The sequence below is a fragment of the Suncus etruscus genome, chromosome 8, assembly GCF_024139225.1.
Source record: "Suncus etruscus isolate mSunEtr1 chromosome 8, mSunEtr1.pri.cur, whole genome shotgun sequence".
Taxonomy (NCBI): domain Eukaryota; kingdom Metazoa; phylum Chordata; class Mammalia; order Eulipotyphla; family Soricidae; genus Suncus; species Suncus etruscus.
The window spans coordinates 38,849,181-38,876,595 of NC_064855.1; the positions used below are offsets into that span (position 1 = coordinate 38,849,181).

The 27,415-nt window shown below is 37.9% G+C and overlaps 1 protein-coding gene and 1 non-coding gene across 2 annotated transcripts in view; one reads left to right on the plus strand and one right to left on the minus strand.

Moving 5' to 3' along the window:
• Positions 1–27,415, minus strand: part of MIPEP (mitochondrial intermediate peptidase) — a 189,100-nt gene that overhangs the window by 4,586 nt on the left and 157,099 nt on the right. The window lies entirely within an intron of this gene.
• LOC126016573 (small nucleolar RNA SNORA51) lies at positions 4,859–4,991 on the plus strand. Its single transcript, XR_007498366.1, has one exon. It is a non-coding gene; the product is annotated as a small nucleolar RNA SNORA51 (small nucleolar RNA).

Here is a 27,415-nt window from a genome sequence, read left to right on the forward strand (position 1 = left end):
ATTAAACATCATCATTCTGGTTGTAATAAACCTAAAAGAATAGAAAATGAGAGAAGCAAGAAGTCGAATTAACTTCTATAAATATATAAGTCACCTTGTCAGCTTCTTGCTCTTCAAACAGAGTCAAATGCTTATTGTTTATTGAACAAACCAATTTCATACAATGAAGGCCATTTATGAGCAGTCCAAATTATTTTACAGTCTCTGTGCTAGAGAACATAGGACATTATGGGAGGATGCTCATGAAGCAGTATAGCAAAATTACCTGCCTTAGACATGATTGGCATGTATATGCACCCAAATAAGCTTCTTCCTCTCAAGGCACTACGCTTGGCCATATGTGCTCATCACTCAAGTGTTTTTCTATTGTCTAATACAAGGGAAAACTTCTCAAAGTTTTGCACTTAAGGTCATTTTTCTGAATAGCCTCCAAGTAATCCCCTGCAACTAAGAGCCTTTCTAAGCTCTTTATCTGAATGACTCCTAGAATGAGTTCAGTATCTTCACAAAGCTGAAAGTTCAAATCTTGCTATTCTGTAACACTCAACATAGAATCTAACCAGACCATCTTTTAAATATCAGCATGCTCTTGGCAAGGCAGTTGCTCACTAACCTGGAGAAACACATGAACGAAAATGTGATAATTGTATGAGATATCAATACTCACTATCACCACTGGACAGATTCAGCAGACAGAAAAATCGCAAAGTAATAAGACCCCTAAATAAAAAATTAAAAGATCTAGGGCTAATAGACTTATATAGAGCCCTCCACCCACAGAAAACAGAATACACATTCTTCTCAAGCCCTCATGGAACCTTCTCCAGAATAGACCATGTCTTAGGATACAAAGCCAACCTATATAAGACCACAAAGGTAAGGATCATTAGAAGTACCCTTTCAGATCACTATGCAACAGAGCTTATAATTGATGTCAAGAAGAAGCAATGGAGGAAAACTAATACCTGGAGATTGAACAACATACTGCTTAACAACAGCTGGATCAAAGAACAACTCAAGGAGGAAATAAAAAGATTCCTTGAGACGAATGACAATGAAGAGACAACATGTCAGAATTTATGGGATACAGCAAAAGCAGTACTTAGGGGGAAACTCATAGCATTACAGGCCTATGTTAAGAAACAGGAAAATAACAAAACCAACAGTTTAAAAGATCACCTCAAAGAATTGGAACAACAGCAACAGAGAAATCCAACCACAACCAGAAGGCAAGAAATCATAAAAACCAGAGCAGAAATAAACAACATAGAGACTAAGAAAACAATACAAAAAAATCAATGAGACCAGGAGTTGGTTTTTCGAAAAAATAAATAAGATAGACAAACCATTGGCAAAACTTACCAAAAAAAAAGAGGGAAAACACCCAAATCACTAGGATCACGAATGAAAGGGGAGAGATTACAACAGAACCCCAAGAAATACAACATATCATGAGATCATATTATGAACAACTATATTCAACTAGGCTAGAGAACCCACCAGAAATCGACAGATTCTTGGACAAACACCCTCTTCCAAGACTGGAAAAGGAAGACCTAGAAACTCTAAACAGTCCAATCACTTCAGAGGAAATTGAAGACGTAATTAAAAGACTCCCTAAGAACAAATGCCGAGGCCCAGATGGATTTACAGGTGAATTCTATCAAACATTTCAAGAAGACTTATTACCACTGTTCCATAGGCTTTTCCAAACCATAGGAAAAACAGGAATCCTCCCCAACTCCTTTTATGAGGCTAATATCACACTCATTCCTAAAGAAGGCAAAGACACCACCAAAAAAGAAAACTACAGACCAATCTCACTAATGAACATTGATGCAAAGATACTTAACAAAATCTTAGCAAACCGAATCCAACACCTCATCAAAAAGATCATACATCACGATCAAGTGGGATTCATCCCAGGAATGCAAGGTTGTTTCAACATACGCAAATCAAACAACATTATACACCACATCAACAACATGAAGGACAAAAACCACATGATCATATCAATCGATGCAGAGAAGGCGTTTGACAAAATCCAACATCCGTTCATGTTAAAGACACTCAGCAAAATAGGGTTAGAAGGCACCTTCCTTAAGATAGTTACAGCTATTTATGAAAAGCCTACAGCCAACATTATACTTAATGGCGAGAAGCTAGAAGCATTCCCACTAAGGTCAGGAACTAGGCAAGGCTGTCCACTCTCTCCACTCTTATTCAATATAACCTTAGAAGTCCTAGCAATAGCAATCCGACAAGAGAAGGGAATCAAAGGAATTCAAGTAGGGAAAGAGGAACACAAGCTAGCTCTATTTGCTGACGATATGATGATATACATCAAAAACCCTAAAGAATCCACAGAAAAACTCCTAGAAACAATCAACCAATACAGTAAAGTGGCTGGATACAAAGTCAATACACAAAAGACAGTAGCGTTTTTATATACAAACAATGAAGTTGAGGAGAGAGAGATTAAAAATACAATTCCATTTAAGATAGTATCAAAAAATATCAAATACCTAGGAATCAACCTTACAAGAGAAGTGAAAGATCTATACCAGGGAAACTTCAAAACACTTCAGAAAGAAATTGAAGACGATCTAAAGAAATGGAAGAACATCCCATCCTCATGGATAGGTAGAATTAACATAGGCATAATGACTATTTTACCCAAACTGCTATATAGATTTAATGCAATCCCTATCCAAATCCAGACACAATTCTTTAAAGAAATAGAACAATCAATTATAAAATTCATTTGGAACCATAAAAGACCCAGGATAGCTAAACACATTCTGAAAAATGAGAAGTTGGGAGGTATCTCCTTACCTAACTTGAAACTATACTATAAAGCCATAGTAATAAAAACAGCATGGTACTGGAACAGAGACAGGACCTCAGACCAGTGGATTAGAACAGAATTCCCAGACATAAACCCCCAGATATATAGCCAACTAATATTTGATAAAAGAGGCAAGAATATGAAATGGAACAAAGAAAGCCTATTCAACAAATGGTGTTGGTACAACTGGAAACTCATATGCACGAAAGTGAAAATCGACCCATATCTCACTCCTTATACAAAAGTCAACTCAAAATGGATCAAAGATCTGGAAATCAGACCTGAATCTATAAAGTTTATCGAGAATAAAATAGGCAGAACACTCGAAGACCTTTATATCAAAAGGGTCTTTGAGAATGGAGCACCAATGGCAAAAACGTTAGCATCAACTATAAACAAATGGGACTATATCAAACTAAAAAGCTTCTGCATGGCAAAAGAAACCCTACTTAATGCAAGAAGACAGCTAACAGAATGGGAAAAAATCTTTTCACTTGATATATCAGATAAAGGGCTGATATCTAGAACATACAAAGCGCTCAGAAACCTGAGCCCTTCAAAACCAAACGAAGCCATAAAAAAATGGGGAGACGAAATGAATAGACATTTCTCTGAGGAAGAGAGAAGGATGGCCAACAAACACATGAAAACATGCTCACCTTCGCTCATCATCAGGGAGATCCAAATCAAGACAACAATGAGATACCACCTCACACCAGTGAGGTTGGCTCACATCAAAAATAATGGGAACAACCTTTGTTGGAGAGGATGTGGTATGAAAGGAACTCTCATTCATTGCTGGTGGGAATGCCCCTTGGTCCAACATCTATGGAGAAAAGTTTGGAGAGTGCTCAAAGAACTTAGAATTGAGCTGCCATTTGACCCAGCAATTGCTCTCCTAGGCATATATCCCCAAGATGGAAGGACATTCATTCCAAAATACGTATGCACCCCACTATTTATTGCAGCACTCAGTATAATAGCCAAATCTTGGAACCAACCTCGATGTCCAACAACAGATGAATGGATCATTAAGATGTGGTACATATATACAATGGAATATTACATGGCAGTTAGAAATGATACAATCACAGACTTTGCAGCAACGTGGATGGACCTAGATCATGTTATGTTAAACGAAGTAAGTCAGAAGACAAAAGAAAAACACAGAATGGTAGCACTATTCTGAAACACCTAGAACACATAAAAAACAAAAAAATGACATTGAAGAAGCATAACTGCTAGAACCACAAAGAAAGACTTCATAAACTCCATTCCCTGATCTGCACAGCCACCAAGATCTTTAGAAACAGGTCTGATTTTACCATCCAAGATAAAGTAGAAGTCTTCCACATACCACGAAAGCAGCAAGAGGAGAATAAATGATCTATTTTTTTTGACGTCTTTATTTTGGTGTGGAGATTACGGTTGATGTCTCCAATATTATTTTATTTTATTTTGTTTTGTCTTTCTCTTTCTTTTTTGCACTTGAGTATGATTTGATTTCAGAACCGAGATTATTGTGTGGTGCCTGTCTTTATTGCTGTGGTGCTTGTCGGTTATTTAATTCGATATTTTTTTTGTGTGTGTATTGTTGTGATATTTTAATTACTTTTTTCACATCCTCTCTCAAACTGAGGTTGGAAGCCTCTAGACAGGACTCTGCCTATTTTCAGCATATTTGATTTTTGATTGAGAAGAGGACATATTAGGTGATGGGTATTCCCCTGATTCAATGTGAATATGTACCCAAAATACTACAGTGAAAGATATGTAAGCCATTATGAAAAAAAAAATTGTGTTTTTAATCAGAAATTTTCTTTGACTTACATGTATTATTATTATATCAATTATATTATATGTTATGTTATGTCACTATATTATGTTATATTAGTTTACCTCATTATGTTAATCAATTTTGTCCTTTAAATGAATTCTTACTTTAAAAAAAAAAACAACTTTAGTTTGCTCTGAAGAAAAAAAAAATAAAATAAATAAAAGATAAGATAAGGCCTCCCAAATCTTACCACAGGCTGTGTTCTTTACACTGGCTGTATAGAAAGAGGAGGTACAGTAAAGGCACCCCATATACACCTCAACACAGGCCCCTTGCCGGGTATGTATTGTGAATTGGGGGACAAAAAAAAAATGGGCCAGGTGGCAATGATAGCGATAAGGCACTTGCCTTGTATGTAGCCAACCTAGATTCTCTAAACGGCATACCATAAGGTCCCCAAGTTGTCAGAAGTGATTTTTAAGTGCAGAACCAGGAGTAATCCCGGAGTATCGGTGGATACTCAGTCAAACCAAAGCAAAAAACCAGCCAAGGAGTAGAGAAGAGAGCAAGAGCACTGCAGGAGGGCAGATGAACCTGGACTTGTAAGAGCTGCAGGGACTAAAGGTAGTTTTGATATCAGTAGAAGAGTTTTTAGCTTATAAAAAAAAAAAAACATTCCTCCTTCCTGGGAAACTGCTTTGTGGTTCGTGATCAATGACTCTGGCAAAGCACTAATACATATCTCAGAAACCTGTTTCCCTGAGCCGAAGTGATAGCACAGCGGTAAGGCATTTGCCTTGCATGCGGCAACACAGGACGGATGATGGTTGGAATCCCAGCATACCATATGGTCCCCGAGTATGCCACAGGGGCGAATTCTGAGAACAGAGCCAGGAGTAACCCCTGAGTGCCACCAGCTGTGACCCAAAAAACAAAAAAAGAAAAGAAACCTGTTTAAACTGTTCTGAACCTGAGAAGTTTCATCAGGCTTTAGTTGAGCAGAAGCCCTTTCTCTAGGAAAAACTCAGACAAGTTATTTAAGGTGCTAGAGGTCTCTGGGAATGCCATGAGTTCTGGGAGACCAGGGCTTTCCTGGGGAAATTCTGACTAGTCATGGGGATGGTGGGGACTCAGAACAGCTCCCCCTTCAGTTCTGAAATGGTCTTCCTGATGTCAAATTCATGCAATAATACAGAAAGTAAGACCATGTCTTGGCTGGCTCCATGCATTTGTGAAAAATTTCAAAGGTACTTAGTACAGTGTGTGCTAGAAATAACAGGCACAGGTACAGGAGCAAGAAACAATTTCTGTTTCCCTTTAGTTTGTTCCTGGGGAAGAAAATCCTAGAAAACTGAGGGGTCTAGAAGGAAGAGTGTGTTTCCTTCCAACGCAAAGAAAGTGACTGGTTAGGACACAGAAAACATTAGGATGATCCTAAAAAATGAACCTGAATCACAGCCAAGACCAGAAACAGTGAAGGTAAATAGACTGGTGGGTGGAAAATGGTGGGTTTTGCCACCCAGCATCAAATTTTTTTGGCCAGGGTTCATATTGCTTTAGGCAAAGGTGTTCAATTTGGGGGCAATTCTACTCTCAAGGAGCTGTTAGCAGAGTCAGAAGCTATATTTGGTTGTCAAAGTAGAGGAAAGCTCTGTCATCCAGGGGTCAGAGGACAAGGGCTATGCTAAATCCCCTCCAGCATAGGTTCAACCATCAGTGGAATCAACTGCCATTCACAAGGAATGTAGTCCTGGAGCTTGGCTAAGGAACTCCTGCCAGCTCCAGCTGTGAGGTTCTCCTCATCTCCTGTGCCCACACCTAAAATTGAATGGCAATGCTCATGGAGCTTGTAGAAAGTCCATTCTGACACTAGTTCTGACAATAGTAACAAGATCTGCCCTGATTTCTGATGCTGCTCTTCCTGGCCTTTCTTTCAGCCTTTCTCTTAAATTTTTGTATACTTCCATACTGCTCCCTCCCCAAATTCCTTTCTGCTTGGGTAAATCAAAGTTGGTTCCATTTCTTTCAAGAAGATTACCAACTGATAAGATGATAAATTTACAGGTTATCAAGAGAGATTTAGTAATGTATCTCAGGAATATTTGACATTTTTTGTGTGATTAGAGGCCAACTCTCTAGAATCAATAGTTGGATTAAAAGCAGGCTAATTTTTGTTTTTCATTTAATGACTACGTCTTTTTCAGATTCATAAAGTGTGGGTGATACACAAGTAAATTAGAATATCACATTTCCCCTCTTAAAATTCACTAAGAATAAAAAAAGAGTGTTTCTGGCTACGGAGGTTAATGAGTATTTCACTGCTTCACAATCCTGACCAGAGTAGGATAAATAATGAAACAAGAAAGATCTAAAGTAGGGTGAGGCTGTCTCAATAGTTTGCATCTTTTTGAACTAGTTAATCTCTTGGCACCATCAACAGCTAAGATCTAATCAGAAAGAACATCCTGGCCAACACCCCTATCTGCCTGTCTTCTGTGCTGTACACCATTTTCGGCCTGATTTCATCCTGTGTGTGGCTCATCTACAGACGGCTTCCCTTCCCTGGAGGTGAGTTTACAAGCCCAGAAAGGGGAAGCCTCTGAACTCTGCTGGAACTCATGTGCCAGCACCCCTATCTGCCTATCTTCTGTGCTGTGCTCCATTTTCGGCCTGATTTCATCCTGTGTGTGGCTCATCTGCAGATGGCTCGTCTTCCCTGGAGCCTTCCCTGGAGGTAAGTTTACAAGCCCAGAAAGAGGAAGCCTCTGAACTCTGCTGGAACTCAAATGCCAGTACCCCTATCTGCCCGCTTCGCTTCCCGGCAGAGCACATCATTTAGCCAATGAATACAACCACAACACGTAGAAAAACCCATAATACAAGTGTGACAATGGGGAAACAATGCAGCCCAGCGCCAGACAGAGAATGACGATGGCAACTCTGATGACTTGAACATGACCAACCAACTAGTCAGTCTCTCAGATAAGGAGTTTAGAGTCGCAATATGGAAGATGTTCAAAGAACTCAAAGAAAGTATAGAAGAGAACACTAATAAGAATCAAGAGAATATGAAGATAGAAATCAGAAAACTCCAAAATGAAATTTCAGGTCAAATAACAGGTCTGAAAAACTCAGTAGATGAATTAAAGAAAAACATGGTTGAGCTTTCCCATGGGTTAACAGCAGCTGAGGATAGAATTAGTACACTGGAAGATGAGATGAATAACAATTCCATACAGCAGAAGAAATCGGAAAAAAGCCTCAAAGCAAATAATCAAACAATGGAAAAATTACTCAAAAATGGGAACAGATGAAAACAGAAGTCTATGATAAGCTCAACAGAAACAACTTAAGAATCATTGGAGTCCCAGAGACCCAGGAAGAAAATCTCCAGGAAGAATCAATGGTCAAAAACATCATTAAAGAGAAACTACCAGAGCTAAAGAATACATGCGATCAAATCCTGCATATCAAAGAGTACCAACTAAAAGAGATCCAGAAAAAAACACCCCAAGACACATCCTAGTCACAATGACGAATCCCATAGAGACAGAATTCTGAAAACAGCAAGATCAAAAAGAGAAATTACATTCAAGGGAACATCCTTGAGATCTACTGCAGACCTGTCACCAGAAACACTCAAGGCCAGAAGGCAGTGGTGGGACATAGTGACAAAACTCAATGAAATAAATGCTTCGCCTAGAATACTACACCCAGCAAAACCCACTTTCAGGTTTGAAGGAACAATACATGGTTTCACAGACAAACAACAGCTCAGAAACTTTACAGACTCAAAACCATTCTTAAAAGAAAAACTGAAGGCCTACTTTAAGACAAGACTGACCAAAAGACACACCAAACTTCGATATAAAGATGGCACTAACTCCCAGGACAATTCTTTCTCTCAATGTCAATGGACTAAATGCACCAGTTAAGAGACACAGAGTGGCTAAATGGATCAAAAAACTCAATTCAACCTTCTGCTGCCTACAAAACGCACCTGAATAGTCAGAACAAACATAGACTCAAAATAAAAGGCAGGAGGAAAATCATCCAAGCAAACAACACCCATAAAAAAGCTGGAGTGACCATACTATATCAGATAATGCAAACTTTATACTTAGGAAAGTTGTAAGGGGCAAAGATGGACATTTTGTATTACTCAAGGAATATGTACAGCAGGAAGTAATAACTCTCCTAAACATATATGCACCGAATGAGGGGCCAGCAAAATATTTAATAAAATTGCTGACAAATCTGAAAAGTAATATCAATAACAACACAATAACTGTGGGAGACCTCAACACGGCATTGTCAACACTAGACAGGTCAACCAGACTGAAACCCAACAAGAATATACTAGACCTGAAAAGAGAAATGGAAGAAAGAGGCCTAGTAGATATATACAGGACACTCCACCCTCAGAATTCTGCCTGGATACACATTCTTCTCTAATGTACATGGGACATTCTTCAGGATAGATTACATGCTAGCACATAAAACATACCTCCATAATATCGAGGATAGAAATTTTGCAGGCTACCTTCACTGACCACAAGGCCCAGAAATTATATGTGAACTACAAAGGGACACAGAAGAAAAACTTTAATACCTGGAAGTTAAAAAGCCTAATACTGAATAACCAGTGGGTCTGAGATGAAATCAAAGAGGAAATCAAAACCTGACTACAAACAAATGACAATGGAGACACAGACTATCAAAACCTATGGGACACAGCAAAAGCAGTACTGAGAGGAAAATGTATAGTTTTGCAAGCACACATCAGAAAAGAAGGGGCATACTTGAATAGCTTAATGACGCAGCTCATAGAATTAGAAAGTAGTCAACAAAAGGACCCAAAAATAGGGAGACAGAAGGAAATGATAAAGCTGAGAGTAGAAATCAATGAAGTGGAAACCCGAAAAACAATCCAAAAGATCAACGAAAGCAGAAGTTGCTTTGAAAAAATAAACAAGATTGATAGACCACTGGCAAAACTAACAAAGCAAGAGAGAGAGAAAAACTTGATAACTTGTATTAGGAATGAAAAAGGAGAGATCACTACTGATATGGTAGAGATCCAAAGGGTAATCAGAAACTACTTTGAGAAACTCTATGCCACTAAAAATGAAAACCTGGAAGAAATGGATAAATTCTTGAACTCTTATAATCTTCCATGGTTGAATAAAGAGGATGTAGCATATCTAAACACACCCATCACTATTGAGGAAATTAAGACAGTAATCAAATGTTTGCCCAAAAACAAAAGTCCAGGCCCAGATGGATTTACTAATGAATTCTTTCAAACCTTTCAAGAGGAACTTCTACTAAACCTGGCAAGACTTTTTCATGAAATTGAAAAAACAGGATAGCTTTTATAAAGCCAACATCACCTTGATACCTAAACCAGACAGAGATGCTACCAAAAAAAGAAAACTACAGACCAATATCACTGATGAATACAGATGCAAAGATCCTCAACAAAATCCTGGCAAATAGGATTCAATGCCTCATTAAGAAGATCATCCACTATGATCAAGTAGGTTTCATCCCAGGAAGGCAAGGCTGGTTTAACATCCGTAAATCTATCAACATAATACACAACATCAATAACAAGAAAAATAAAAATCACATGATCATATCAATAGACACAGAGAAAGCATTTGATATGGTCCAACACCAATTCTTGATCAAAACTCTCAGCAAGATGGGAATGAAAGAAACCTTTCTCAATATAGTTAAGGCCATCTACCACAAGCCAGAGGCAAATATTGTCCTCAATGGAGAAAAACTGAAAGCCTTTCCTCTAAATTCTGGTACAAGACAAGGCTGTCCTCTCTCACCACTCCTATTCAACATAGCACTGGAAGTACTTGCTATAGCAATTAGGTAAGAAAAAGATATCAAGGGAATCCAAAAAGGACTCAATACTAGTAAATAAAACAAAAGTTGAATAGCTTAAAAATAACATGAGAAAAACTATTCAAACAGCAGTAGCAAAAACAAGTGTTACAGTCTCTAAAGAGCAACCATATGAGTCTGAGCAGTGCAACAGAAGTATGCAACTGCCATGAGTACTGAAACTAAAGATTTCTGAGCAACAAAGTAAAACATGTGAACCTCATTAAGTACAAGTGTGAGCAATCCTGGTGAGCATGCCTACCAGAATGTGAATGAGCACTTCAATTCAATAAATGAGCTCAAGCCAGTGCTGCAGCTGTGTGAACACTACCACGATACATGTGACCGTCAGCAAGCAAACAGAAGTTTGTGATTCCCAGTCATCACAATAACAAAATAAAGAGAAAAAAGTAAAACAAAATCACTAGTCAGAAAGTTACTTATCAATCAATATAAATAGACTGAATTCTCCAATTAAGAGGCACAGAGGTTTAGTGGATAAAAAAAAAAAGTAATATTTAATTTGCTGCCTATACGAGTGATTGGGGCCAGAGCAGTGGCACAAGTGGTGGGGTGTTTGCCTTACATGTGGCTGACCTAGGATGGACCATGGTTTCGATCCCCCGACATCCCATATTATCCCCAAGCCAGGAGCGATTTCTGAGCACATAGTCAAGAGTAACCCCTGAATGTCACTGGGTGTGCCCCCACCTCAAAAAAAAGAAAGTTCAACATTCAGAAATCAAAGTGAAGGATAAACTCATACAATCACCTCAATAGAGCAGGGTAGAAACCACATCTGATAAAACAAAACATCTATTTATCATGAAAATTCTCAACAAAGTGGGAATAGATGAAACAGACCTCAATAATAAAGACCTGATATGACAAATGCACATTAAAATCACATTTGATAGTGATAATCTACATGTCTTATCTTTTAATATCAGGAACAAAATAAGACGAACACATTTGTCAGTTTATTGAAAGTCCTTTTCAGAAAAATTGGGTGAGAAGAGAAACAAAAGACAATTGAGTATGAAGACGGGAAAATTGTTATTTGTAAATGATGTGGTATTATATATAAAAATCCTAAAAACTTCATTAAAGATATTAGACCTAATAAACCAATATAATAATTTGCAAAAGCAAAAGCAAAATATAAAAATTAGTTGCATAAATTTAGTTGCACTGTTATTAACAATATTCATTAACCAGAGAAAAACTTAAGGAATTAACTCATATATAACTGCATCAAAAATTAATAAAATATCTTGAACAAACTTCACCAATGAGACATTCACCAACATCTCTGGATACAGAGGTCTGATTTTACCATCCATGAAAAAGCAGAAGTCTTCCATACACCACAAAAGCACTGAGGGGAGAGTAAATGATCATGCAAGGAGTCTATAGTTAATCCCATGACAGTATACTTCAGGGGTGGAGAAACCCTGTAACTCCCAGGCCAAGGGAATTCCCTCTATAATATCCCCAATAGTTACTGCCTATGCAGGGGGGAAAAGAAAAAAAAAAGCACAAAAAAATCATTTTGCCACATATATATTTACTGATCGATCGATTTTTTTTGACATCTTTATTTTGGTGTAGATAGTGAAGTTGATGTCTCCAATTTTATTTTATTTTATCTTTCTTTTTGCACTCTGGCATGGTTTGATTTCAGAACCGAGACTATTGTGTGGTGCTTGTCTTTATTGCTGTAGTGCTCACTGGATATTTAATTTGATATTTCTTTCTGTATTGATGTGGTGTTTCAATTGCCTTTTTTATGTCCTCTCTCAAGCTGGGTTGAAAGCCTCTAGAAGGACTCTGCCCATTTTCAGCTTTTTTTTTTTTTCTGATTTTTTACCCCATTCTATTGCTTTTCTTTCCTTCAAACAAAACCACATAACTCGAGTTGTCTAGCTCTGCCTCTCAAATAGAGGGAGAAACAAGGGAGGGTTCCAGGACCAAACAGATATATGATCACTAATAGTAAGCTAGACTAAGAGGGGACCACCTACTCTAGCAACCCGGGGGGTTGATGGTGGGGGATGGGTTGCAGGAAGGGAACGAGGATAGGGGGAGGACAAATTTGGTAATGGGTATTCCCCTGATTCAATGTTAATATGTACCTAAAATACTACTGTAAGCCAATATGATCAAAATAAAAATTAAAAAAAAAACACCTCTAAGACATTGATGAAAAATACCAAAGGAGACAAAATAAATGTAAAGCTGTCCTGCACACATAGAATAGAAGAGTTAATACTGTTAAAATATCCTCATTAATCAATACAACCTACATATTCAGTGCACTATAATTAAATACCCAATGGTATTTTTCACAGAAATAATACAAATTATCCTATAATTTGCTGGAGCCACAGAAGATCTCAAATAACAAAAACAATCTTGAGGAAGGAGATGAGTGCCAGAAGCAATACAGTCTTTAATTTCAAACTAGGTTTCTAGGATGGATCTATAATAAGTAAAACAGTGTTGTACTCAAAACTGGAAAAGTAGAAATCAGTAATTAAAAAAGTGGTGTAAAGACAATATACATAATATTAAACAATATACTTTATATAACAACTGGATCAATCAAGCCTCTACCAGGGAAGACCTACCACTGCTTTGGCATTGACTTACTCCAAAGAGTGCTCCCAACACCCAGACGACTCTGCAACAGTCTGCATGCAGGGCAGATCGCTCCACATTTAATGGTATGCTGAATCTAGAGGATGCTCCACATCAGCCTGACATCGATGAAAGAAATGCAGAGAATCTGATACCAACAGTAGCAAAAGTGTGAAAAAGTTTTACCGGGACCATGTAGAATGACTTGGGTTGGACAGACTGGTATGCCTGGAACTCAGAGCCGGTTTTATGCCAATAAACTTCTGGGGTGAGGCCTTTTTGTAATCAGGTCAAGGATTTTTTTCCATTATCCCCATTTTTCTGGACCTGTGCAAACAGCGGCAATCGCCACTATCACACCTTTACTATATTTTTTTATTCTTATCGTTTAAGGAAAAAAATACAATTTACTGAACTTAAAAACAAATAACTGTAGTAGAATGCTTGTCTCGAATACAGGCAGGGGATGGGAAGGGAGGGAGGGGGTAATGTTACACTTAGTGAAGGGGGTGTTCTGTTTATGACTGTAACCCAATTATGATCATGTTACTTAAATAAAAAATATATTTAAAAAAAAGACAAGACAGACCAGAATCAAAACATTCCTGGAAACAAATGACAATAAAGACACAAATTATCAGAATTTATGGGACACAGAAAAGGCGGTACAGAGGATAATTTATAGCTCTGCAAGCACACATCAGGAAGAAGAAGAGGCTACATGAATAGCTTAATGACACAGCTTATAAAATTAGAAAATGATCAACAAATGTAACCAAAAACAGGTAGGCAGAAGAAAATAACAAAGCTTAGAGCAGAAATCAATAAAGTGAAAATCCAAAAAACAATCTGAAAGATCAACGAAAGCAAAAGTTGGTTCTTTGAAAAAATAAACATGAGTGATAAAGCACTGGAAAAACTCACAAAGAAAGCAAAGGAGAGAAACTTGATAAATCGGATTAGAAATAAAAAGGGGGAGATCACTACAGATGTTGCAGAGATTCAAAGTGTAACCAGAAACTAACTTGAGAAACTCTATACCACAAAATATGAGAACCTAGAAGAAATAGATAAATTCTTGGATTCTTATAATCTTCCAAGGTTGAATAAGGATGAGGTAGCATATCTAAACAGCCCCATCACTATTGAGAAAATTAAAATGGTGATCAAAAATCTTCCCCTTCTTCTGTACCTTAAAGGAAATAGTGCCCAGAATACAAGCTACCCATTGAGAGAAAGAAACTATTCACCCAATAACCATCAGATAAGGGGCTAATATCCAAAATATACAAGGAACTGACGAACTTTACAAGAAAAAAACATCTAATCCCATCAAAAAATGGGTAAAGAAATGGACAATTTGACAAAAAAGAAATACAAATAGCCAAAAGGCACATGAAAAAATGCTCCACGTCACTAATCATCAGAGAGATGCAAATCAAAACAACTATGAGGTACCACCTCACACCACAGAGAGTGGCACACATCACAAAAAATGAGAACAAGCAGTGCTGGCAAAGATGTGGAGAGAAAGGAACCCTTATCCACTGCTGGTGAAAATGCCATCTAATCCAACCTTTATGGAAAGCAATATGGAGATTCCTCCAAAAACTGGAAATAGAGCTGTTATACGATCTAGCTATACCACTCCCAGGAATATACCCTAGGAATACAAAAATACAAAACAAAAATCCCTTCCTTACACCTATATTCATTGCAGCACTATTTACCATAGCAAGACTCTGGAAACAAACAAGATGCCCTTCAAAAGATGAATGACTAAAGAAACTGTGCATAAACACAATGGAAAATTTTGCAGCCATCAGCAGAGATGAAGTCATGAAATTTTTCTATACATGGATGTACATGGAATCTATTATGCTGAGTGAAGTAAGTCAGAGGGAGAGAGAAAGATGCAGAATAGTCTTACTCATCTATGGGATTTAAGAAATATGAAAGACATTCTTGCAACAATTTTCAGAGACAAAAGAGAGGAGGGCTGGAAGTTCTAGCTCACTTCATGAAGCTCATCACAAAGAGTGATGAGTGTAGTTAGAGAAATAACTACATTCAGAACTATCCTAACAATGAGAATGAATGAGGGAAGTAGAAAGCCTATCTAAAGTACAGGCGGGGATGGTGTGGGGAGGAGGAAGATTTGGGACATTGGGGACGGGAATGTTGTATTGGTGAAGGGGGTGTTCTTTAAATGACTGAAACCCAATCACAATCATGTTTGTAATCAAGGTATTTAAATAAAGATATTAATTAAAAAAAAATCTTCCCGAAAACAAAAGCCTGGCCCAGATAGGTTCACTAATGAATTCTTTCAAACCTTTCAGGAGGAACTTCTACCAAACCTTTTCAGGCTCTTTCATAAAATTAAAGAAACAGGATCACTTCCAAATAGTTTCTATTAAGCCAACATCACCTTGATATCAAAACTAGAAAAAAAAGCTGCCAAAAAAGAAAATTACAGACCAATATCCCCGATGAACAAAGATGCAAAGATCCTCAACAAAATCCTAGCAAATAGAATTCAATGTATCATCAAGAAGGTCATTCACCATGACCAAGTAGGTTTCATCCCAGGATGAAATTTATGGTTTAACATCCATAAATCAATCAACATAATACACCATATCAGCAAAAAAAACCCAGAAATTATATGATAATATCAACAGATACAGAGAAAGCTTTTGATAAGGTCCAACAACCATTCTTGATAAAAACCATCATCATAATGGGAAAGAAAGAAACTTTTCTCAATATAGTCAAGGTCATATACCACAAGTCAATGGCAAATATTATCAATGGAGATAAACTAAAAGCTTTTCCCCAAAACTCTGGTGCAAGACAAGGTTGCTCTCTCTCATCATTCCTACTCAACATAGTACTGGAAGTACTTGCCATAGCGATTAGTCAAGAAAAAGATATCAAGGCATCCAGATAGGTAAGAAGTAAGTCAAGCTCTCACTCTTTGTAGATGATATGATACAATATTTAGAAAACCCTAAAATTGTCAAAAGCTTCTAGAATAATAGATTCATATAACAAAGTGGCAGGTTACAAAATTAACATGCAAAAATCGTGGCTGTCTCATATACCAATAATGATAGAGAAGAAATGGACATTAAAAACAATCCCGGGGGCTGGAGAAATAGCATGGCGGTGAGGTGTTTGCCTTGCATACAGAAGGACAGTGGTTTGAATCCCAGCATCCCATTTGGTCCCCCTGAGCACTGCCGGGTGTGACCCAAAAACCAAAAAAAAAAAAAAAAAAAAAATACCAATCCCGGGGCCAGAGTGATAGCATGGAGATAGGACGTTTGTCTTTCATGCAAAAGGACAATGGTTTGAATCCTGGCATCCCATATGGTCACCCGAGCCTGCCAGGAATGATTTCTGAACGTAGAGTGACCCCTGAGTACTGCCGGGTGTGACCCAAAAACCAAAAACAAGCAAACAAACAATCCCATCACACTAGTGCCCCACAAACTCAAATATATTGGGGTCAACTTAACTAAAGAGGTGATGGACCTATACAAAGAAAAATAATAAGAGAGAACACTTGGAAATGGAGACACATACACTGCTCATGGATTGGCAGCATTAATATAATTAAAATGGCAATACTCCCAAAGCATGTACAGACTTAATGGAAGCCCTCTAAAGATACCCATGACATTCTTCAAATAAGTCGATTAAACACTCCTGACATTCATTTGGAACAATAAATACCCTTGAATAGCCAAACCAATCCTTGGCAAAAGGAATATGGGAGGCATTACTTTCCCCTACTTTAAATGGTATTACAAAGCAATCATTATTAAAATAGCATGGCACTGGAATAAAGACAGATCCTCAGATCAGTGGAATAGGCTTGAGTATTCAGAAAATGTTCCCCAGACATACAATCAACTAATCTTTGATAAAGAGGCAAGAAATCCAAAATGGAGTAAATAAAGCCTCTTCAACAAGTGGTGTTGGCAGAACTGGTTAGCCACTTGCATAAAAGCTAACTCAGACCCCATCTAACACCAGGCACAAAGATCAAATCCAAATGGATTAAAGACCTTGATATCAGGCCTGAAACCATAATGTATATAGAACAACACGTGGGTAAAACACTTTATGACATTGAGACTAAAAGCATCTTCCAGGAGGAAACAGCACTCTCCAAATAAGTGGAAGCAGAGATAAACAGATGGGACTATGTTAAGCTGAGAACTTCTGCACCTCAAAGGAAATAGTGCCTAAGATTCAAAAGCCACCCATAGGATAGGAAAAACTATTTACCAAATACTATACTAACAAATATCATGACAAGGGTAATGAGTGAGAGAAATAGAAGGCGTATCTCGAATATAGGCACAGCATGGGGGAGCAGGCAGAAGGGGAACATTGGTGGTGGGAAGGTTGCAAGGTGAAGTGGGGTAAGGTTCTTTTTTATTTAAAGAAAATGCTTCACATAATTGACATAACTAATCATAATACATTTGTTTCAATATAAGGAAAAGCAAAGTTATTGAGAAAAATAGAAAGAAAAACTAAAAAATAAAATTGAAGTGAAGAAAACAGAAAGAAGAGAAAGCTCAGTAGCAAGTATATTTGTGGAAATTATTGTATTTCCAATAAAGTCATTTATACAATAGCAGAAAGCTATTGTAAGCTCACTCTTTTTTTTTAGAGATAAGATAAACAATAATACAATAAAAAGGTGTGTGTTTGGCAGTTGTCTACCTAGGCACAGCAAAATTTGGGGAACATAGAAAGGAAAAAACCTTTGCCCTAAAAACAGGGAGACCTTACCCATGAAGTATCCTAGCATAAGACCAACTATAGGCTCCAGACATACTAGGTTGTCTAACCCCAAAGTCTTTCTCTATGATCCCAGTAAAAACTCTTCACAATCACGGTTATTTCTGTCAGGTTTCTTTAGTTAGATATCCTGGTTTCTGTACAGATCCTATGTCGAAGTCAGGGTGACAGGGATCGTCTTTTTGTTTCACCCCACCATTCAGTGGCAATGCAGAGAACCCTGCCCTGAAAGCAGGTTGTTGCTGTTATTACCAAGCTGTGAGATATGAACCTACTCTGGAGTAAGTTGATGTCAGGACAGCAGTAGGCTCTTCCTGGTAGAAGTCCAATTTCTGGTGCTGGTTTAGAAAACTGTGCTGTTTCCATAGATAGGGTCCAAGGTTCATGGGTAAACGGTCAATGTCTGATCTTCTGAAGCCTAAGCCAAGTCACTATGACAAGTGTTCAGGGTATAAAGCCCCACTGAAATATAAAATTTATGTGATCCTATCTCTATTAGATAAGAACTTGTTTGCATACATAAGATTTCCCCCCCCCTTTTTTTTTGGTTTTTGGGCCACACCCTGTGACGCTCAGGGGTTACTCCTGGCTATGCGCTCAGAAGTTGCTCCTGGCTTCTTGGGGGACCATATGGGACACCGGGGGATCGAACCGTGGTCCGTCCTAGGCTAGCGCAGGCAAGGCAGGCACCTTACCTCCAGCGCCACCGCCCGGCCCAAGATTTCCCCCTTTTAATGTGCCTATGCAAAGAGAAACAATGCCACATAGTTCTACTGGTGAATATGGGGGTAAAAATAACAACCCCAGTGATCCTCAAAATATGGCCCGCAGGCCACATATTGTATTTGTATCTGTTTCGTTTCTTCATTGCAAAATAAGATATATGCAGTGTGCATAAGAATTCATTCATAAGTTTTGTTTTTACTATAGTTAGACCCTCCAATGGTCTGAGGGACAGTGAACTGGCCCCCTGTTTAAAAAGTTTGAGGACCCCTGATAAACAATCCCTATAACCTGGTTCTAACATGAACTCAGAACACTAGAGAAACTTATCTATTAGAATTCCCTACTAAACAGATCCTCCCAAAATAGGGGAAATTGCCGCTACATAAGAAGATAGACAGTAAGGGTTATATCTATTAAGGAAATACATTTAAAGAATTGTTCAAAGAATATATGCATGTCCCCTTTAAGCCTTTTGAAATAGTCTGGGGTGGGGATAAAATCCGGCACACAGCTTCAGCCTGTGATTTAGTCTTGTGAAGTCTAAAAAAATGGTTCCCAGTAGTCCTCAAGCTAGGGGATTCTCAGAAACTGAATCTTGTAGTGAGCAACAGTCCACAGCTAAGGGAGGTGGGGGATAAAGGGCTGCCAAGAGCAAATCAGCTTTTAACCCTCCCTCCCATGTAAACGAGTCTTGCCGGGTAGTGTACTCTAGGTTGAAAGTTTCTTTCATTCAGTAGTTTGAATGTCATTCCACTCTTTTCTTTGCTGGACTGTTTCAAATGGAAGATCTGGTTTGATTCTTATGTTGTTTCCTTTATACATGAGGTTTTTTTTCTCTTTTACTGCTTTAAAGAGTCCATCTCTCTGTTTGTGTTTTGCCATTTGAATTACTAAATATCTTGGTGTTCTATTATGGTCTGTTATGTTTGGCACTCTTATTGCTTCTTGAATTTGTAGAGAAACCTCTTTCCCAAGGGTGGGGAAGTTCTCTGCTATTATCTCCCTCACTACTTGTTCTTCCCATTCCCTTCCCCCACTCCTTCTGGAATTCCTATAATTCGGAGATTATTTCTCTTGTCTTTGTTCATGAAGTACCATATATTTTCTTCCAGTGTTTTGTTTCTCCTTTTTTGACTTCTTTATTATTGCTGGCTTATAATTTGTCTGAAGTTCTTTTATGTGATTCTCCACCTGTGTTCCTTCAGTTCCATTTGTATGAATTCTCTCATCTTCTGAAAGAGTTCTTCTTTGAGTTGGTTGAATTGTTTATAGATTTCTTAATGTTGCAGTCTAGTGACTCCTTGATTTCTATTGCTAAACCATTAAGTATTGATTTTAGGTCCTCATCTATAAGGTTCAGGCATTTTGAGTGGACTTGGAGATTTGCCAGGATTTCCCTCCATATCCCCCTACAGTAGATGTCTTCTTTAGCTTCCCCATTGATCTTTGCATTTAGTGGTTTGGAGTGCTGGAATATCAGAGTGTTGAAAGAAGTGCTAGATTAAATCTGCCAGGAAGATATATTGAAATGACTTCACATGGATGCACTAACATCCACTAAGTTTGGGAAAAGGATTGATGGGAAGGAAGGGAATTTCAGTAATGGCACTGGCACCCAGAAGGTGACTGAGGGAAGCTGTAGAGGAGGCCTGTACAGGAGACCTGTTCAAGCTTGGTTAAGGGGATTAGGACTGGAGCCTCCCTATTCTTGCCCAGACACAGGCCTCACTGTCCCCAGGGAACAAAGATTCAGCAATGGCACTGGGACCCAAAAGGATGCTAGGAAAGACCCAAAAAGACAACCACATTTACCTTTAGCAAAAGAGATTAAGGTGTGAGGTTCCCTAGTCCCTCCTGACACCAACCTGGCTGGCCCCAAAGGGCAGATGAACAGTGATGGCACTGGAACCCAGGAGACTGTGGAGAGGTTGAAGAGGAGGCCCCATTAGAGCTCGATGGAAGGGATTAGGACTAGAGTCTCCCTGTTCCCGCCCAGACACAGATCTCTCTGTCCCCAGGGAACAAAGATTCAGCAATGGCACTGGGACCCAGAAGGATGCTGGGAAAGATCCAAAAAGACAATCTTGTTTGCTTTTGGTGAAATGGATTAAGGCATGAAGTTCTCTGTTCCCTCCATGCCACCAACCTGGCTGGCCCCAAAGGGCAGATGACAGTTAATGGCACTGGAACCCAGAAAGAGACTGAGGGAAGGCTGGAGGGAATTAGAGGGTGTTTTTTCTTTTTTAATAACTGAAACCCAATTATAAACAAGTTTGTAATCATGGTGTTGAAATAAAGATATTATAATAAATAAGTACTATATCATGTCATGCCAGTGAGAATGGCATCTGTAAAAAATCCAAAAACAGCCTCATTGGCAGGATTGTGGTGAGAAAGGAAACTTTTCCACTGTTGGTGAAAATATCATCTAGTTTAACCTCTTTGAAAAGCAATAAATGAGATCTCTCAAAAGAAAGAAAGAAAAAAGAAAGAAAAAAAAAAGATTCCCATATGACACAGTAGCAGTACTTTAACTCACATACCACCGAGTAATACTACTTTTTGGACTCTACCCTCAAAACACAGACACATTAGTTTAAAAGGATATATGCATATATATGTTCATTGAATTGTTTAGCTAATTATGATTTAAAGATATACAAAAAGGTAGCAACAAAGGGCAAAAGGCACATAGTGGGAGAACTGAACCACACAACTGAGTTTGGTTGAAGATGGGGAAAGCTGAAATAAATAATAATGTCATGTCTTGTTAGAGTTAAGATGTGACTTGGGCCCAGCATTCCAGATGAGCCACATGTGAGAATGCTCCAGAAACTAAAGCAAAGGCCTACAAAACAGTTTCCTTAAAGTGGCATGGGCCTGGCATATATGAATCCATCTGACCTGTGCTGTTATTTTTCTCTGTGCAGACATCTGTACCAGGCTGCCCCATGTGCAGGTGTCCATATCTGCTCTTTATCTTCCTACAAAAGGCAAACATCTGGTTCTCTATTAACATTCCTGATTAACTCCCCTCTTGCTTCATGACTAATTCCTTTTTATTTTTCCCACAATATATCTTGTCACGTACATCAGATCAGTAGAATAAAAATCGCAGAAACAATCCTAATAAAATTGCTAATGACCAGCAGTCAGTAGTCCAGGCTACTGATTATAAGTCCATCTCATTCTTTTAGCTCTGCACACCATAATGCTGGATGGCACAGTGCCTCAATCAATAAAGTCAAAATACTTAAAAACAACAACAGTGTGTTGTTGACAGAAAAGGAGACAAAGATTAATGGAACAGATCTGGGTCAAATATAAATCTAAACATATAACGCCTTAATATGGCATATAGAAAGTTGAGTTCATGACTTTCAGGCAACTTATTTCGGTCTAATCCATGGCATCAAATGTGGTCCCTGGAGCCCTGCCAGAAGTGATCCCTGAGCTCAGAGCCAGGAGTAAGACTTGAGTATCAGGTGTGGCCTCCAAACAAAACAGCAAAACCAAAAAAACATAGATAGCCTGTTAATAACAAAATAATCAAGAACATAAAATGGAAAAAGGGCAGTTATTTCAATAAAATAAATAGGGCAGTTTTTTTTCAGTTGGAAAAACTGGATAGTTACAGCAAAAAATAAATAAATAAAACTGGAATGCTATCTTATATTATATACAAAAATTAACTCAAAAGTTAAAGACTTGAATGTAAACTGGAAAACTCCCAGAACAGCCAGGTAGTGTATTTCTTGACATCAGTCTCAGTAATCTTCTTGCTGTCATTGTTACTTCTGGGGATTTGACTCACAAGGTAATCAAACAAAGGCAAAATAAACAGCTACATCAAACTAAAAAGTTTCTACACAGTCAATGAAAGCATCAACAAAACAAAAAGGTAGGGACTGAAGCAGTAGCACAGCGGTAGGGGTAGCAGTAAGGCGCTAACCTTGCACATGGCTGACCCAGGACAGATCTGGGTTCAAAGCCTGGCGTCCCATCTGGTCCCCAAGCCAGGAGCAATTTCTGAGTACATAGCCAGGAGTAACCCATGAGCGTCATTGGGTGTGGCCCCAAACAAAACAAAACAAACACCAACAATAACAACAACAACAACAAAAGGTATACTATTGAAAGAAAATATTACAAGTCATATGTCTATTAAAGGGCTATTATTCAAAATGTATAAAGAATGCATACTACCCCCCAAAGTGTAAGGAATCTGAATAGACAACTCTCTGAGAAGGCATGCAGATGGCCAAGAGGCACATGAAAGTATACTTAACATCAGTAGTCATTATGGGATTGCAAATCAAAGCACAATGAAATATCACTTTACACTTGTTAGGATAGCTATTGTAAGTAGAAAAAAATAACAAGTGTTGAAAAGCTATGTGGAGAAAAGGAAATCCTTGTGTACTGTTCGGTAGGAATGTAAATCACTGCAACCTCTATGACAAACTGTATGGCAGTTATCCAAAAATTAAAAATAAAACCTTATTGATCCAGTAATAGTATTTCTGGTATTTACCCCCCAAAAGCAAAAACACTAACTGAAAAGATAAATGCATTTTCCTATTCATTGCATTATTTAAAAAGTCAAAATATGGACTCAGCATGTGTCCACAGACAAATGGATAAATGTGATGTATCTTTGTTATGTCTCTTAGAGGACATCTATTTTTGGTCAGTGATGAATTGTACAAATGTTACTAATCCCAATACATTGTATCACTAGCCTCGTGTATAGCCAACTTGTATTCAGGTTGCACTATTACTACACTCTATGATGTTTGCCTAACAACAAAATTTCCCAATGTCAAATACATCATTGTGCTAAAAGATATGTAATCATGGTTAAACAAATCATTATGGTGTACAAATTGAAATAGTGCATATTTCACCAAAAAAAAGAACAAAATCATATCATTTTTGATAACACAGATGATATTAAGGCTATTCTACTAAATTAACATCAGATTAAATGGACAAAAGAAATCAAGAACTAGAAACATCTGATTATAACTAAGGCATAGAGATGAGATATACAAAAAGGAATTTAGCCAAAAATACTAAAATAAAATATTTTCTATGTGTATAATCCCAGGAGGAAGAACTAGAGGGAGAAGATGCCACATCCATGATAGTCAGACAAGGGCTTGATGAAGGATTCTCAAGCATACAATGGTTAAGATCTTGAACTACTCACTTTCTATAGCATAATTTTTGTTAGAAGCAATCTAACATAAAACATTACCATGTAGAATAATTTTCGAGTATCACAAATGCTCTACTTTGTCTATCCTGAAATTTAATCTCCAGAAAATTCTTCAAAGTGGCAAAAATAACATATAGATCTAAAGTTTCATGAAACCTATTTCCCAGTTAAAAATGAGGTTGCTTATTTTATTTTGCTTTTGGGCCACAGCCAGTGACACTCAGGGATTACTCCTGGCTATGCACTCAGAAATTGCTCCTGATTTGGGGGACCATATGAAGATCGAACTGAGGTCCATCCTGGGTCAGCCATGGGCAAGGCAAATGCCCTACTACTGCACTATCATTCTGGCCCCTGAGGTTGCTTATTTTCTTAGTACAAATCAAATTCCACACAGAATGGATTGTGATTACATATTCAGGATATTCTTAAACGCACAACCATAAGCCAATTACTGAGCTAGTAATGAATACTGGCTTATTTTCTTACCCTCAACTTTTTAGGAGGTAAATATGGACCTCTTAAGAGGAAATAAAGAAGATAACTAAAATAAATCTGCTTTTGTCCCTGTTTGCAGTTGTGATAAAAGGTTTATCAAGGACTGATGATTGGGTTGAAAGTTCAGAAAAGGGACAATGCCCATGTTTCACCCCAGATAGTGAATATCACCATGAATGCCATTAAACTGTTTACTTCTCCCTTGCCTTCTCCTCCTCCCCCTCTTTATCTTCTTTCCTTCCTTCTTTCCTTCTTTCTTTCTTTCTTTCTCTTTCTTTCTTTCTTTCTTTCTTTCTTTCTTTCTTTCTTTCTTTCTTTCTTTTTCTTTTTCCTTCCTTCCTTCCTTCCCTCTCTCTTTTCTTTCTCTCTTTTCTTTCTCTCTTTCTTTCTCTCTTTTCTTTCTTTCTTTCTTTCTTTCTTTCTTTCTTTCTTTCTTTCTTTCTTTCTTTCTTTCTTTCTTTCTTTCTTTCTTTCCTTCTTTCCCTCTCTCTTCTTTTTCTTTCTTTCTTTCTTTCTTTCTTTCTTTCTTTCTTTCTTTCTTTCTTTCTTTCTTTCTTTCTTTCTTTCTCTCTCTTTCTTTCTTTCTTTTTCTCTTTCCTCCCTCCCTTTATCTCCTTCCTTTCTTCCTTCTTCCTTCCTTCCTTCCCTCCCTCCCTCCCTCCCTCCTTCCTCCCTTCCCTTCCCTTCCTCCCTCCCTCCCTCCTTCCTTCCTTTCTTCCTTCCTACCTCTTGGAACATATGGGATTGCTGGGGATCAAACATGGAGTAGCTGCATGCAAGGTGCCCTAAATGCCATACTTTTTTTTTTTTGAAGAACTGTGTACTTTAAGATGGCTAAATTGGTGAGTTTTGGGCTGGAATGACTGTATAGTGGGTTCGATCTCTGGCATCTCATATGGTCCCCCAAGTTCACCAGGAGTGATTCCTGAATGGTGAGTATTATGTTATCTAGACGTTACCACATTAAAAAAAAAAAGAGACCCAAAATTCTAAAATAGGATTTTTGATTCACCCAAATTATTAGCTGTCTTTATTCATTCATTACCAAATAAAACACTAATTATACAGAAAGGCAGATTTTCGATATGGGTTTGGGAGTGAGTGATATCCCAATATCACTGTGCATTCCCAAGTTCTTTCAAAACCATTAGTGGCAAATAATTACAAGTCCAAATTCAACTCACACTGACTAAAATTTACAGCACAAAAGCTGGCTTGCCAATTTGCAAACTCGAAAATAAATTTTATAAAAAATAATAAAAAAGAAAATGAATTTTATAAAAAATAATAAAAAAGAAAATGAATTTTATAAAAAATAATAAAAAAGAAAATGAATTTTATAAGATCAGAAAATTCTGATTATAGAGAATTTCTCTTCAGCCTTGGGCAACTGGATGGCTCACCACTCCACTTTGAAGCTTTTTTTTAGTACAAGGCTGTGGTTACCCAAATCTTTCCCTATAGGTGGATTCCCACTATTTACAATCAGTTCCTGGGAAAAGAAGGATATCAGCCAGAAAGTGAAATTCCTTTCCTCCTTTGAACTGAAAAACAGCCCCATTACCCCCTAGGCTGGGGGTCCTTTGTACTTCAGTTCAAATGAAAGGTTTTTTCAGGTGTTACCCAGCAGAACATGGAAGCTTCCTTATGTGCAGAAGTTGAGTCAAACAAGCAGAGTCCCACACAAGTACTCTGCTTACAAATAAGTTTATTTTAATTTCATCCTGAGATCTAATAATTCCATTTGCAATTACATTTCTAAATTACAAAACATTTTTCCTTTTGAAGTCCCATGTCTTCCTTAAACAAATACACCCACACTTTAAACATAAACACACCCTCTTAAAAATCAGTGCATTTACAAAAGGGAGGTCTTAGTCTTGAAAATGCAGGTGCTCTATTCCATTTCTTTACTCTCAAAGCTCTTAGCTATTTCAGAAACTATGCTGAATAAATATCCAAACAAGCCAGAGATTAGGGATTCTATTTACTTGGCTATTATTCTGCGTTGCCATTTACCTCTATTACTGAAACTATGCTGTACTACAGCCACAAAATTCTAACTCTGAATACATGACATGCTTTTCGCCTTTGTTACTGTTAGACTGTGAAAGCCATGAAGATTCTGTCCGAAAGGTGTATTGTGAAGGACCTAAACATGCTCAGCATTCATGCCTTCCCACACAACTAATCTTCTATGAGTAGAAAATCCCTTAATATGTAAGGCAACATATACCACATCAATTCCAGCTGGTATGCATTACCTCTCAGATTTGTTCCCCTGGTATTATTATGCTCCGAGAGCACAAAATATCTTCTTTGAGCACCAGAGCTTTCATGGCCAGACATTTTAGTGAACTAAAATGTTAAAAGTGCAAGAGAAAGAGTACAAAGGAGCATGAATGCATTCAACAGTTTCCAAAGCAAAAGCTTCCTGGGATAACCTGAAAAATTAGTTGAGATTACCAGTTCCAACAAGACAAGTCAAGGTACCTGCATTTGAATATTGGTTCTACTCCTTGCTACTGTGTAGCCTCAGGCAGTCAATCTCTTAAGCAAAGCAAGCAGTGGCCATTTAAGATGTCTCCTTTGTGCCAAAGCACAGGGCAGGAGTCAGGCTCCCTGCTTCATGGGTGAAGACCACCTATCTTGACGATAAGGCCAGAGATATTTTCGCTGGGGGACTTTCATGGCTGCAAAGTAGAGGCAAGCAGGGGACAGAAATCCAAGCAAGCGCAAAGCAAGCAGCAGCCATTTAAGATCAACTAAGGTATTATAATACAATATACATGAAAAGACAAAATGGAAGCAGAGTTAAAAGTCTGGCTATTCTAAGTATGTAAATTGTGATATTATGAATATTTTGATACTCAATTTTGTTTAAATTAAAGGGAAAAACGTAGTGGTTAGCTTTCCTTACCCTACAACATAATCCAACTAAGCATACATTTAATACTGTGAGGAAAGATTCAAAAATTTAAAC